Source organism: Scylla paramamosain, chromosome 35 (genome assembly GCF_035594125.1).
Source record: "Scylla paramamosain isolate STU-SP2022 chromosome 35, ASM3559412v1, whole genome shotgun sequence".
In the NCBI taxonomy this organism is placed as follows: Eukaryota; Metazoa; Arthropoda; class Malacostraca; order Decapoda; family Portunidae; genus Scylla; species Scylla paramamosain.
Window position 1 is genome coordinate 15,856,664 of NC_087185.1, and position 16,086 is coordinate 15,872,749.

The 16,086-nt window shown below is 40.9% G+C and overlaps 1 long non-coding RNA gene across 1 annotated transcript; it reads left to right on the forward strand.

Annotated features, from left to right (window-relative positions):
• Positions 1–2,240: 2,240 nt before the first annotated feature.
• Positions 2,241–5,980, forward strand: LOC135090686 (uncharacterized). Its single transcript, XR_010262083.1, has 2 exons — positions 2,241–2,711; positions 5,329–5,980. It is a non-coding gene; the product is annotated as an uncharacterized LOC135090686 (long non-coding RNA).
• The last annotated feature ends 10,106 nt before the right edge of the window (positions 5,981–16,086 follow it).

The window sequence follows — 16,086 nt, forward strand, 5'->3', positions numbered from 1 at the left end:
AATAGTTCAGCATTTTATCTCTAGTGCTTCAAGAGGCTGTACTGAAAGTCGTATTGTACTGGGTGCTTTCATCATTCTAGGGGCAGTTTAACACGAGTTCTCTGCCACTAATGGAGAAAAAAAAAAAAAAATAAGTCATGGGGAACCTGGCTCATCATCTGTGGCCTTTGAAAATAATCCTGAGAGAGAGAGAGAGAGAGAGAGAGAGAGAGAGAGAGAGAGAGAGAGAGAGAGAGAGAGAGAGAGAGAGAGAGAGAGAGAGAGAGAGAGAGAGAGAGAGATAAGTGACCCCTGACCTTCTCCACGTCTGTTTAGTACAGCACGGAAGCATCACAGGTTATCTAATCAGGTGTGTTATCAGGCGCAGTGCGAAGACGATCCAAAAGCTATTTACATTACTCATCTGAACACGTCGGTTGCAGTTCTCCATCTTAATAGCTTTCGTTACTCATGTGTCAAGTTGCTATTTTTGGTGCTAGACGAAAAGAAAAGTGTAATTTAATGATTGAAAAAGAAACAAACACTTAATAAAAAAATAAATACATAAACTGTTCATCCTTTTTCTTAATTCCTAAAAACAATAACTATAATGACGAAGACGATAGTAATAATAATAATAATAATAATAATAATAATAATAATAATAATAATAATAATAATAATAATGAACTTTTCGCCTTGACCGCACGTGACAGAGGCGAAGATCAATACCCGGACATGAAGTAAAGGTGTTTTTCATTCACCTGGAGAGAAGCAGGCAGGTGCGAGACAACGTAAGGTTCAGGTGAGTTATTTGTGTACTGCAGACTTGCATTAAAGTAATTTCCCAAGGTAGACGAGGAAGCAAGGAGGGAGAAGACGAGAAATGGATATATTAGAGAGAGAGAGAGAGAGAGAGAGAGAGAGAGAGAGAGAGAGAGAGAGAGAGAGAGAGAGAGAGAGAGAGAGAGAGAGAGAGAGAGAGAGAGAGAGAGTTTACCTGTGTGGAATACCCCCCCTCTCTCTCTCTCTCTCTCTCTCTCTCTCTCTCTCTCTCTCTCTCTCTCTCTCAAGTACACCATCATCAAATATCCCTCAGCAGGAAGATAGCAACGCCTCCTTGTTTCCCATTACAGTAATCCACGCACTCCCTTACGATTACACGGCTTAGGCAGAGCGACCCGCACCTCCACCTGCTTCAAATTAGTCCCCAGGTGGTGGGACACTTTGGTCTGCGGCCCATTAGCACGTGTATTAATTGGTGTTGGTCTGTGGCGAGTCACCTAACCTCTTCCCACACTTAGGTCCACCTTGACAATTGTCCTTTAAATTTTGATGACTGCTTTTGACTCTTTGGGGACCAGCACCTCAGTTTTTTTTTGTTTTTTCTTATAGTTTTGTTCTCCTTGGCCAGTGCCCCCCTCTATATAAACTACTACTACTATTACTACTACTGGTATAAATGATAATAAGGGCTACAGTGTGAGGGATTGGTTTAGTGACAAGAGGAAGTGTGTGTGTGTGTGTGTGTGTGTGTGTGTGTGTGTGTGTGTGTGTGTGTGTGTGTGTGTGTGTGTGTGTGTGTGTGTGTGTGTGTGTGTGTGTGTGTGTGTGTGTGTGTGTGTGTGTGTGTGTGTGTGTGCTGGGGAGTGAATAACTAATTTCATCTTGCCTAATGTACAGCTCATACACATATTTTTGTACTCTCTCTCTCTCTCTCTCTCTCTCTCTCTCTCTCTCTCTCTCTCTCTCTCTCTCTCTCTCTCTCTCTCTCTCTCTCGGTACTAGAGATAGCCAAAGTTTCCCAAGCTGGACAAAACAAAAGTGGTTCACGAGACACAAGAAGACACAGCTGCATTACATTACAGGTAAGGCATTACAACTGCTAAGACAGGTGCGCTGGTGGTGTGCAGGTGTACTGGCCCCAGGTGGTGTCCCTCACGTCTCATTTGGAACGATTACGTAGCAGTTAATCAAAAGCAGACCCAGGCTTCGCTTCATCAATCAATGGAAATAATGCTCGTATTTGCAATTTACATTAGCATAGAACATTTATGGATGCGTTTTTTCCATCTCTCTCTCTCTCTCTCTCTCTCTCTCTCTCTCTCTCTCTCTCTCTCCCACGAAATGTACAAGAGAGAGAGAGAGAGAGAGAGAGAGAGAGAGAGAGAGAGAGAGAGAGAGAGAGAGAGAGAGAGAGAGAGAGAGAGAGAGAGAGAGAGAGAGAGAGAGAGAATAACTTTCCATGTGCGAGAAAACCACGTGGTGCCCGTGCACCCCCTGACGAAGTTGCCTGCTACCGGCGGTGAGTCATGGGACCTCCGGGCGTGGCAGGTGCGAGGCTAGCTGGAGTGGCGGGAAGACGCAAGGTACGTATTGTGGAGCGCAATCGTGTGTCATGTGCAGTACATGTAGCCGCGGTCGACTGAGTAGTACCCGACTCCTCACTTAACCACTACTCTATTAAAGCTAGTTAATTTTATTGCCCCTTCAATGATTTTCGTGGTCAAATCTTGATTCCCCACTGCTGGAACTACAGCGCAACAGTATCCTCATCGCACTACGAAACGTGTCGCAACATGTCCAAACGTTTGCGGTGGTAGTAGCTCGCCCTGCGCTCTCCTCCATCACTCGGCGCACCATTGGTCGTGTAGCTCTCGTGGGGATAACACGTCCCGCTCTGTGCCAGGACTTGCCATTGCTTTAGGTGCCTTCTATCATAGTGAGTGAAGGTAAGTTGAAAGTTCATTACTACAGTGGTTTGTAAATGAATAACTCGCGTTGATCAGTGGTGCGTGGGATTCCCAAGGACTGAGAGCCGGGGTAGGGATGTGGCAGTGGCTTAAGGAGGTACGGGCTAACTTATCTCCACCACAGTGGTTCTCAAACTTTTTCACTTAGGGTGATACCAAAGCTACATCTTGGACTCTGCCGACGCACCAGCCCTGTAGTCAGTGTAATGCAGGCCTGTTAAATGGCACACATTTAACAACACATACTTATCACGGAAAATTTATCGGGGCACCAGTGGTAATCACGGCACTCAAGTGCTCCGCCGCGCAGTCTGCAAATCAATGATCTATCACAATCCCGCCCTCGCCGCGTGAAACTGTGTGACGTGTGATGTTTGCAGGGTACTCAACGAGTCAACTCTGACCTAGTGAATCAGTAGACTTAGGAACAACGTTTGTTAAACCTTGGTTTATTAAGACTCCCAACACACGGCCCGACATAACTCGAACAGTTAGCAGGAGAGGGACAGAGCCAAATGTACGCTCGGGAATGCAAAGCACTGGTGTATCCGTGCCCTGTATGCAGGAGCAGTAACTTTAATCGGTGTTATTCAGTCAGCAGACGAAGAATCCTGACACACTGTAACACCGGGCAGGACAAGACTGCTACAGGAAGGAGGTAAAGGGCGGCGCAAAGCTGAATGTGATGCTGCTATCGCAGCGCGCCAGAATTTGAATTGAAGGAAGGTTATCTGCTGTGTCTCATTCTAAGATGCATCACAGATTATAGGGAGAGCAGAGAGATTCTTAAGAATTCAGTCACTGCGGTATATCGTCGTGTTAGTCATCCATCACTGAGTTAACCACCGTATTATTTTCGAAATCTTGCAGAGGACGTGACAACAGTGTATAGTAGACAAACTTGGTAAGCTAGAGGAACAAGTGTGCGGGGCGGGCAACGCACACGTAGTACAGAGAGGGAACAAGCAGCGCGTGATGTGCTGGGAGGGTTAACAAATGCATCAGATCGGGTAGAGCAACACCAGAGACAGCAAGGGTGCTGAGGCTGGGTGGGTGTGGGGGCGATCCGTCTGGAGAGGGTGGAAGGGTGTACAGAGGCGCCAATAGTTCGGTGGGGGTGGAGGGAGAGGCTGGCTGTCTGACCCGGGGGAATGGGGGGGCAGGCGGAGGAGGAGCGAAGGCTGTCGCACGGCAGGCAAGGCGGGAACTATAAATACTTATCGGGACAATGAAGCAACACTGCATATGTGGATTAAAAAAGAGTAGCAAACCTTGGTTCTGGTAAAAGAAACCTCCTAGATGGCGTTAGTCCCGTGTTTAGTGACTCACAGCGCCACACCAGTATCCTGTCTGGTCGCCACTGAGGAAATTCTCACTAAACGGTGCCGCGGTGACTACACCAACTTTTTTTTTTTTCATTATAAAATATGAACGGCGTTCGGCGTTCATAATCTTATCTGTTATCTAGTAGCTCTCACCTTTCCCCCCGTCCCTCCCCCCCTCTCTCTCTCTCTCTCTCTCTCTCTCTCTCTCTCTCTCTCTCTCTCTCTCTCTCTCTCTCTCTCTCTCTCTCTCTCTCTCTCTCTCTTCCTTCCCACCCCCCATCTCTCTCTCTCTCTCTCTCTCTCTCTCTCTCTCTCTCTCTCTCTCTCTCTCTCTCTCTCTCCTCCCTTCCTTCCCACCCCCCATCTCTCTCTCTCTCTCTCTCTCTCTCTCTCTCTCTCTCTCTCTCTCTCTCTCTCTCTCTCTCTCTCTCTCTCTCTCTCTCTCTCTCTCTCTGCCTTAATGACAGCGGGTACTGAAACGTAAACTTTTCTGCCGATTGGATGAATAAAGGAAAGGAATAGAGTAGGAAAGAGAGAGGCATGCACGGACGGAGGAAAGGGAAGTCAAGGGTAAGAAGAGAGTCAAGTGGTGAGGAGCCCATGAGAAGCAAGGAAGGAAATAATGTTATGTTGGATTTTATTAATAAACGAGGGGAGGAGTCCGTTTCGTTAAGTAAGGCTAACACTCGTAGTAATAACTTCATCGTGTGGGTCTCGTCAATGTGAGCGTCTGGAGTGGTGAACGTGATGCAGCAGATTTGAATGTACCGCGCAAGAGGGTAACACTGCTATCCCCGGCGCTTGGTCCGGTGTTAAACGTTCTCACTCCTGCCTCACCCTTCTTTCATTCAGCACATTACCGCATTTGCCGAGTAAATGGCTGTACTAGAATGGTGCGGTCGCATTTTACTCAAGAAATTAAAAACAAGTTACGATTAGAGAGGGAATTTGAAGGTGAAGAGAAAAAAAAAAATAGGATGGAGGGAAAGAGGTAGGATGGAAGATGAGGGAGACAGGCGGGGAAATGAATGAATGTGAAGTGGTGAGGAGAGCGAGGAAGCACGCAAGTCTCGATCCCAGGATGTGCCGACACTTAGGGTGCCTCGGATCGGGAGGAAGGAGAGAGAGAGAGAGAGAGAGAGAGAGAGAGAGAGAGAGAGAGAGAGAGAGAGAGAGAGAGAGAGAGAGAGAGAGAGAGAGAGAGAGAGAATTCAATCTACCATGAATTTTCAGAAATCTACAAAATTTTCTATTGTGTTCTTTTCACACAGACCAAGATGTCAGACAACGGGGAAATTTACCCAGAGGGACTGATGAACGTATCCATCGTAGACATGGACTCGTCAACTATTATCCTGGAAGGCGGGGATGAGGCGCAAATCTACCATGAATTGCAAAACGTGGAGGTGGCACCAACCCTGCAAAACCAAGCTTCATGGATCAATCAGACTTTTCCCACGATAACAGTGCCAGCTTTGAATCAACAACCACTGTTACCCCAAGGTGAGGGGGTCTATTCGTCTGTCTCCATGATGGATCAACAACAACCGTCAGCCCAAGATGAAGGGGTCGTTCCGTGTGCCTCCATGATGGAAGGAACAGCTTTGCATCAACAACTGTCAGCCCAAGGTGAAGGAGGCGTTCAGCCTTCTTTCCAAACCTCCCGTAACGAGGCAATCCCAGGGACCAGCAGCGGACGTATGGGGAGAAAGCGCAATAGTAAGGGAGAAGATGAAAGGGACAAGAAACTCCCCAAGTACATGTGGGACCCCAACGATCCAAGACTCACGCCTGAACAAAGAGACTCCGTCAAAAATTCAAAGAATGCTAAAAGGAACAGAGATAAGAAGAACGACGAAATGCACAAGCTGCAGCAAAAGTGCGATGATCTCAAAAAAGAAAATGAAAACCTGAAAATGGAAATCAAGACGCTTCTCGCCAAACAGTACGCTCAGTGTCAAGAACTCCAGCAGCACCAGACGCGGTTGAAGATGATAGAAAAATTGGCGACCTCCTCACCAGGCTCTAGCAAGTTCCAATAGACGCTGCAAGGCACCCAGCCACACTCCTGCTGACTGACTGCAAACTGGTAAATCAATAAGTTTTACATTTTTTATTTTATAATGAAGGTAACACCGAACGTGGGTATATATTTAGAATAGTAATGTCTACTTCAAAATTTTACTGTAACGAAAGATAATGTCTATCTGTGACTAACAGTGTGGCCGGGCTGGCTTCTTTCCATTTGTCATGGCAACTTTCGATCCTTGACTCGCTTCCAAGGCCAGCAAATACTGGACAGCGAGAGACTTGCTGACCCTCGTTAAAGAAACACGAATGCTATCTTTATGTACTTCAGGAAGAATGAACAGTACAACGCAAGTGCCTTGACCGTAAGTGCTTTCAAATCCCCCAAGTGCCTCACAGTTGCCAGTTTGTTATCTAGTACTTTAGAATCCCTCACAGCCTAGACGTCAGCAATTAGCCTAAGTGTTGCACCGCCCTGAGTACCCACATGTTCGCTGTGCACACCCACCGTGGCTGTGTCGAGGGTCAGGTGCTGAGGCGACAGTGATGTTGTACAATCCTTGAAAAGGCCATGTCACAAAAAAAAAAAAATAAATAAAATAAATAAATAAAATAAATAAATAAATAAAAAAATAATAAAAATAAATAAATAAATAAATAAATAAAATAAATAAATAAATAAAAGAAAAAATAATAAAAAATAATAGATAAATAAAAAAAATAAATAAATAGATAAAAGCGACATCACACGTTGTGGCTTCATTCCATAAACTGTTAAGGTAAAGGCACACGAGACACAAGACCTTTGATGCAGAACAGTATAAAACACTGACGAATTATTTCATCTTTCAAAGACGGATGAAGAACAAGTGAAATAAAACAAATTATTTGACGCTAGTCACGTTAATCACGTAACGCTAAAAGGTAATGACAAATTTATCAGTTGGTAAATTGTTCGGCCTGTTAAGTTACCTAAAGCATCTCATGAGTTGAGAAAGTGATGTCACTCAATTACAACGCAATATATATATATATATATATATATATATATATATATATATATATATATATATATATATATATATATATATATATATATATATATATATATATATATATCTTAAGATGCTAGTCCGCATAGCCGTCGGCCGGGAAATGTGCAAAAGAAGAGACAGCACTCCACTTGTTACGCAAGTTTTATTCTAATAAAACGTTATCTTTGTGACACTGCGGTGAATAACACGTCACAGGGTTTTGGCTTTTAACAATTTCCATTACGATCGTGAAGACAGAAGATATGCAGACTTTTGTCATAAATATTCATACAAAATTTTCACCATGTAATTGTAGTTTATGACATTTCACAGATTTCATAAGTGAGACAGCAATGCATGTCTCACATTTTCTTTCCGTACAAATTATGCACATTGAAATGTTTAAGCTTTCAGTCTTTAACAATCTGCATGTCCTCAAACACTCACTTTTACGTAGTGTATTTCCTTTACATTTGTTTTATATTTCTGTACTCATGTAGTGTCCTTTTTTTTTTTTTTTTTTTTTTTTATGTAGGAAGGATACTGGCCAAGGGCAACAAAAATCTAATAAAAAAATGCCCACTGAAATGCCAGTCCCTAAAAGGGTCAAAGCAGTGGTCAAAAATTGGTGGATAAGTGTCTTGAAACCTCCCTCTTGAAGGAATTCAAGTCATAGGAAGGTGGAAATACAGAAGCAGGCAAGGAGTTCCAGAGTTTACCAGAGAAAGGGATGAATGATTGAGAATACTGGTTAACTCTTGCGTTAGAGAGGTGGACAGAATAGGAGTGAGAGAAAGAAGAAAGTCTTGTGCAGCGAGGCCGCGGAAGGAGGGGAGGCATGCAGTTAGCAAGATCAGAAGAGCAGTTAGCATGAAAATAGCGGTAGAAGACAGCAAGAGATGCAACATTGCGGCGGTGAGAGAGAGGCTGAAGACAGTCAGTTAGAGGAGAGGAGTTGATGAGACGAAAAGCTTTTGATTCCACCCTGTCTAGAACAGCAGTATGAGTGGAACCCCCAGACATGTGAAGCATACTCCATACATGGACGGATAAGGCCCTTGTACAGAGTTAGCAGCTGGGGGGGTGAGAAAAACTGGCGGAGACGTCTCAGAACACCTAACTTCATAGAAGCCGTTTTAGCTAGAGATGAGATGTGAAGTTTCCAGTTCAGATTATAAGTAAAGGACAGACCGAGGATGTTCAGTGTAGAAGAGGGGGACAGTTGAGTGTCATTGAAGAAGAGGGGATAGTTGTCTGGAAGATTGTGTCGAGTTGATAGATGGAGGAATTGAGTTTTTGAGGCATTGAACAATACCAAGTTTGCTCTGCCCCAATCAGAAATTTTAGAAAGATCAGAAGTCAGGCGTTCTGTGGCTTCCCTGCGTGATATGTTTACCTCCTGAAGGGTTGGACGTCTATGAAAAGACGTGGAAAAGTGCAGGGTGGTATCATCAGCATAGGAGTGGATAGGACAAGAAGTTTGGTTTAGAAGATCATTAATGAATAATAAGAAGAGAGTGGGTGACAGGACAGAACCCTGAGGAACACCACAGTTAATAGATTTAGGAGAAGAACAGTGACCGTCTACCACAGCAGCAATAGAACGGTCAGAAAGGAAACTTGAGATGAAGTTACAGAGAGAAGGATAGAAACCGTAGGAGGGTAGTTTGGAAATCAAAGCTTTGTGCCAGACTCTATCAAAGGCTTTTGATATGTCCAAGGCAACAGCAAAAGTTTCACCAAAGTCTCTAAAAGAGGATGACCTAATGTACTTCTATTTTCATAAACTAAGTCTGTAATCTAAAATCTTAATGGATTTGTGATTTCTTGGTAATTATATATGAACACTAATTACGGATTAACCAAATCCTTAAGACTGAAAATGTATTGGGAAGTGTACATGTAAGAGGCATTATTATTATTATGACACTAAACATTATCATGATCGCTGCTTATGCATAATAAATCCGCTTATATATATATATATATATATATATATATATATATATATATATATATATATATATATATATATATATATATATATATATATATAATATATATATATATATATATATATATAATATATGCATAATAAATCCGCTTCCATCATTGTAGGTCTCCAATAATATATATATATATATATATATATATATATATATATATATATATATATATATATATATATATATATATATATATATATATATATATATATATATATATATATTATTGGAGACCTACAATGATGGAAGCGGATTTATTATGCATAAGCAGCGATCATGATAATGTTTAGTGTCATAATAATAATAATGCCTCTTACATGTACACTTCCCAATACATTTTCAGTCTTAAGGATTTGGTTAATCCGTAATTAGTGTGTAATCTGTGGAAATTCTTCAGTATTCTAAAACCGATTGAATTTTATCAGGTTTAATTTTTCCCCTGGTGCTAATCTTTATTCATTGTATAAACATCTCTGACTGTCTCGAGGTAGTGTACGTAGTTCACAAGATATGGACCAGCATAATATCTGTTCTTCCTAAGTAGGTTAAGTTTTTACGCTGAAAATGCTTTAGCAGATTAATTAGCTTGAATTAATTTGGTTTTTAATCTTTTGTAAAACAACGCAACATTCCTTTATCTAAATACAATTGGCTGTTTATGGGTATTTTGTGTCACCCTGAACATTTTGTGGTGTACGGTGAGGTATGTTTGCTGTTGTCTCCACTGTCCATCTCACTCCTCACCTGATGGCATGGTCTACGGTACGCTCCCCCCTGCTCTGCCTTCTACTTATTTTTCTTTAAGTGGAGCGCATTACTGTTACCAACACCCTCGTCTCTTTAGTTAGTTGCCTGTCCCTTCCCTCATTCGTGTTACTGTGATCGGAGGTTGCTTCCTGCAGTGTCCTTTCATGCTTCACTCAACAGTCCATTCCTGCCTTGTGCGTGTGTCTGTATGTCTTGTACGATTCAGCAAAATTGTAAATACTGAAGAGTTGACAGCAGCATCAGTCATTACATATACGAAAATTAGAATGCCTTTATGAAACACTACTAAATAAGGAACAAGCATACGAGAAACACAAGCACAAGGCCTCAGCAACACACAACCACCACCACCACCACCACCACCACCACTACAAACAACAACAGGTGAGACGCAGAAAGGATGTGGTGTATGTGTCTCAATATCTTCACCGTTTTCCGCTGCTGTTACAACACTCCTTACGTAAGGCGCGCATGTTAACTGAGCATTCCTACACGACACTACTGAACCAAATAGTGATGTAGGAAATGGAGGAGGTTGCATCCGGTAGTTATTTCTCTTCTGAACTTTTGTTATCACGCCATTCCGCATTAAAGGGTTTTGTTATTGGTGTCGACAAGCTGAAGACTTCCTTTCTTAGTTAATTTGCTTCGCATATCCCTTTCACTGTACACATTAACTATTACGCTGATGGGTAAATGTTTTTTCAACAACTTTTTAGAGACTTATCTGCTAGTCTCTCAAATCATCCTATAACGCAGAAAAGACAAAATAAATACTCTAATTTTCCTTTTCTTTTTCTTTCTGTAACCATGGGAATATTTATTAGAGTGTTTGGAGTTTTGATAAAGGAAGACTATAGCAGTGAAAGGATTAAGAACGCTCACAAGCAGAGAGGAGAGAGAGAGAGAGAGAGAGAGGAGAGAGAGAGAGAGAGAGAGAGAGAGAGAGAGAGAGAGAGAGAGAGAGAGAGAGATAGAGAGAGAGAGGAGAGAGAGAGAGAGAGAGAGAGAGAGGAGAGAGAGAGAGAGAGGAGAGAGAGAGAGTGAGAGAGAGTAAGGTTACCATTTAGGTGTTTGCATCACCACCACCATCACCACCACCGTTTAGCATCCTCCTCCTCCTCCAATTTTTTTCCCATCTTTTCTCCTCCTACTACTACTACTACTACTACTACTACTACTATCTACTACTACTATCACCACCATCGTCTATAGCGTAACTACTCGTCATAGTCAACACTTACGTGGGTGTCATCATTCCCTCCTTACAATGATGTCTACCGGTGTGTCAATGTTACATTCTTGGGACGGGAAAAGAAAAAAAAAAAAAAAAAAAAAGCTACACGGACTACGAATAATAAATACGTCATGTAAATCAGAGAGAGAGAAAAAAAGATAAATAAATAAACAGGACAATTACGAACGTGACTCATTTGTACTTTAACAAATATGTATTATCAACATTTCGAGGTCTCTCTCTCTCTCTCTCTCTCTCTCTCTCTCTCTCTCTACCTACCTATCTCTATCTCTCTTAGAACTTCCAGGCATCACATATTTCCAAGCAGTATTACTAGTTAACGGAGCACTAAACAGTTACATATCCTATGGGCTGCAATGATCAAGTAGCAGCCAGCAGTGACAATAGCAGGCGGAACCCCCGAGGTGGAACTTACGAACCCAGCCAAGCATAGCGGAGCACTGCCGGGGGATGAGGAGAGAGTCAGGTGGTGGAGCCAGTTAGCACAGGACATAATCAGTGAAATTTTCCGTAATTGTTTGAAAAGTGAGATAGAGTAAGATGTTAATTAGATAAATATAATATTCTTCATTCTTCTGCTTTTGTTTGTATGTATGTATATGTGTATATTATTAAATGTTATCCTTGATGTTTGTTTTAGTTATTACAAGTATTACTGTTACATGTTTCTGTTAAAATCGTAAACCTATTATTATTATTATTATTATTATTATTATTATTATTATTATTATTATTATTACTATTATTATTATTATTATTTAATACTGATGTTATCATTAGGCAAGGTTAGGTTAAGTTACATTTGTTAGGTTAAGTTAGGTTAGGTTATGTTAGATTTGTTAGGTTAGGTTTGTTAGGTTAGGTTAGATTAGGTTAGATTAGGTTAGGTTATGTTAGATTTGTTAGGTTAGGTTAGGTTAGATTTGTTAGGTTAGGTTATGTTTGATTTGTTAGGTTAGGTTAGGTTAGGTTAGATTAGGTTAGGTTTGTTAGGTTAGATTACGTTAGGTTTGTTAGTTAGGTTACATTTGTTAGGTTAGGTTACGGTAAACATTCCTTCTTTTTCTTTACGTATGTACGCATGGACTGGACTTGCCTTGCTTATTCATGACGCTTACCTCACCTGTTGTTACTGATGTTAAGTGTTCTTACCACAGTCATTAGTCATACTCGGTCATGCTTTACTTGCATATATTGATTTAATTATTCATGACTCTACTTCCTACAGCTTCCCTTATTTTCTTACGTTCTCACGCACTTGCTGTTACTAATGTCAGGTGTCTTCATCAAACTTTTGGTATGGTTTTGTTATTATCATTAGTGCTATTCCTATTATTCTTATCCTGATATTATCTGTACTATAATATTCATTACTTTTATTATTATTCATTGTTATTATTCGATATCTCCGATATATTCGATATATTCGATAATTTCAATTTTCATTGTCAGTGCAATTAATTTTCATATTTTACTTTATTATAGCTTATATTGTTATTTACATACTTTTTTTTTCGCTGTCACCTAATGTATATTCTCCTCTGTACTTAATTAACCCTTTGGCATCCATTTGGTACATCTTTCCTTAATCACTAATCACTCCTAGACATCTTTACTTGTTCTTCAGCCACCTCCAATCTTTTAAACTGGATAGAAATTGTAAAATTTGTTCTTGTTAGTCTCCTTTCTTGAAGATGCTTATAAAAATTCCATGCTTTACTTCAGGTGCTGTTAATTGTTTCGTATCGCAATGAAAGGGTTAAATACTACGTACATATCATTTACATTCTAATAGTATGTCTTAAGTAATCCACTAGTCTTAATAATTTATTACTGTGGGCGGAGGCAGCAAGACGCGCGTCACCTGTGTTGGTGTCTCGAAACTGTTCATAAAAAGAAGGTTGACTTTTGTAAATGACAGTATGTGTTTGTGGTTCTTTAAAGTGCCAATAAATTATCAAATGAAATAACTCACTTTGGTATGTGATCATCTATCCTCTCCCCCCCCAACTCTCTCTCTTTTTTGTTTATTTCTTATGCCCCAGCTGCTCCAACCTGTTCCATTCTGAGGCGGTGACGAGAGTGACAGCCGAGGAGACAGCACACACAGAGAATGGCTGGGTACTGAACACACACACACACACACACACACACACACACACACACACACACACACTCTCTCTCTCTCTCTCTCTCTCTCTCTCTCTCTCTCTCTCTCTCTCTCTCTCTCTCTCTTGATCCTTCTTTCAGGTTAATTTTTTCATGAGTGCACAATTACACCACCATCACACCACCACCATCCCCATCACCACCGTCACAACCCACCTACACACCACACGCGAGAGAAGCTTTATATAACTCTTCCAAATACAGAACCATCATTATTATCACCTCGTCTTCCCCCGCGACACACATGGCAACTTTGAGGCAGGTGTTGAGTTACATGACGTGGGCGAGAGGTGTGTGGTGTGGCCTTGTCAGATGTGCCTGGGTCTACACTGTCTGCTCTCCATAAAAGAAAGAAAGAAAGAGAGAAAAAAAAAAAAAAAGGAACACGAAATCTTACGGAGTCTATACAAAGGGCCAGTGTAACGTGTATGTAATAGATAATTCCTCTATACCTTAGTTTGTAACGCTATACAGGACGGCATTCAAAAACCATTTGCTCTCTCACCACGACTATTTTCAAAGGCTACAGAGACGATTAGCAGGGTTCTTCAGACTGCTTCTCCTTTTAACAATGCAGCATTCTTGTTAATCTATCACTGGAACCGTCAGAAACAGCCTTAAATATCCGTGTAGTTTCAACTAGAGCCTTTTGAAAGTAGTGTAGGTGCGGCCAGAAGTGTTTCAGAATAGTCCTGTGTTGTACCCTCAGCTAATACTGTGTGCCTTCACTGTCAAGCTTACCCATTCTCTTCTCCGCAATTGTTCTCTCATTTGTAAGCCTCGCTGCACAGGACTTTCTTTCTCTCCCTCCTATTCTCTCTATCTCCTTTGTGCAAGAGTTAATCAGTACTCTCAATCTGTTATTATTGTCATGTGTTCTTATTAGTAATGTAAATTTATTGTTATTACTATTATTATTACTATTACTATTCTCTGCACTTCTTTTCCAATTTCCCTCGCTGCACAAGACTTTCTACCTTCTCTCACACCTATTCCGTCCAGCTCTACAATGCAAGTAATTAGCAATCTTTCATCCCTTTCACTGGTCAACTCTGCAACTTCCTTCCTGCTTCTGTATTTCCCATTCCTATGGCCTAAAACTTTCAAAAGGAAGGTTTTAAGAAACTTCTTTGCATAATCTTTTACGAGATGGCATCTAAGTGGGTTTTTTTTTTTTTTTTGTAACTTTTGTTGTCCTTAGCAGCCAGTACCACTAACAAAAAAAAAAATAAAATAAAATAAAAAAAAATAGCATTGAAATTGTTCTATGGTGGTGGTGGTGACTTCACACGACACACGCCACACTGAGTCATGAGCTCGTAAATCTGTGCACTGTATTTTAATAACACAAGGATACGAAAGAAGATGCAAGAAGCCATCAGGCCATCACGCGGCAGTCTGCGTAATACACACCCACCCGTCATCCTAAGCCACATCTATTGTTTACTTCTCTATTGACTCAGCACCAACAACAGAATTACTAAGTCTGTTTCAGTCATCCAATACTTCATCTGCGAACCAATTTCTTTTGATCTATTTTTGTTATTCTAAGTGACTCAGCACTAAATATAGACGTACTGAGTCTCTTTCAGTCATTCACCATTTCATAAGTAAACCATCTCTTCCTGTCTCTTTATGAATTTAACTCTATCAAGCTTGGACATTTATTCAAAACAACAAAGGACTGTTTTATCTATCTGGTTTTTCTTGACATAATTCCTAACCTTAGTATTTTACTCATCCCGAATAACTCATCTTCTCTAACCTGAATTACTCATCTTCTCTAAATCTTTTCCTCTTTTCCCCTAAGAAATACCCACAATGGTCACACGAGTATTTCTTTGAGTAATCAACAAACGTGATAATTTCCTCAGACAAGCCTGATTCTAACTCTTCATACAGTCCTTCAGAGCATAGATAGATAGATAGATAAATAGATAGATAGATAAATATAGATAGATAAAGACAGACAAACAGACAGACAGGCAAACAGACAGATAAATAAATAGATGGACAGACATATAGATAGATAGACATAGTTAAATGGCCACAAACCTTAACAAAAATACATAAAAAGATGCCTTGGTAAAGATATCATGAACGGCCCCATTATACGAGTATATTCAAATTACAGTACGTAGATTACAATTACTTATTTCCTCTCCTTGCGCGGGAAGACTACGTTACATAACACCTCGGCAAACTGGCCATGTTTGTCTTTCTTGTGTCGATCTGTATCACTGTTAGAGGAACCAGGTACAGTAGAAGTGGGAAGGCGGCTAACTCACGCGTCACCTGTTTACCTGCCATATACAGGTAATCGGAATACTCTCTCTCTCTCTCTCTCTCTCTCTCTCTCTCTCTCTCTCTCTCTCTCTCTCTCTCTCTCTCTCTCTCTCTCTGATATTAATTAATTTGCTTATTCAGTTTTCTAGCCGAAGCGCGTTAGTAGTTTTTTAACATAAGTTAGTTAGAGGCTTGTGATTACACACACACACACACACACACACACACACACACACACACACACACACACACACACACACACACACACACACACACACACACACACACACGAAGAAAAAGACAATAACAGGATAATGTTAGTAGAAACCATCCTCTAAACACACACACACACACACACACACACTTTAAAAAATATGGAAGTGTTAAATGTGGGAAGTGTTAATGTAAAGAAAAGTACACAAGTGGAAGGAGGAAGAGGGGGGAAGAATGAGACGTGCCTTTCATAATCTCTCTCTCTCT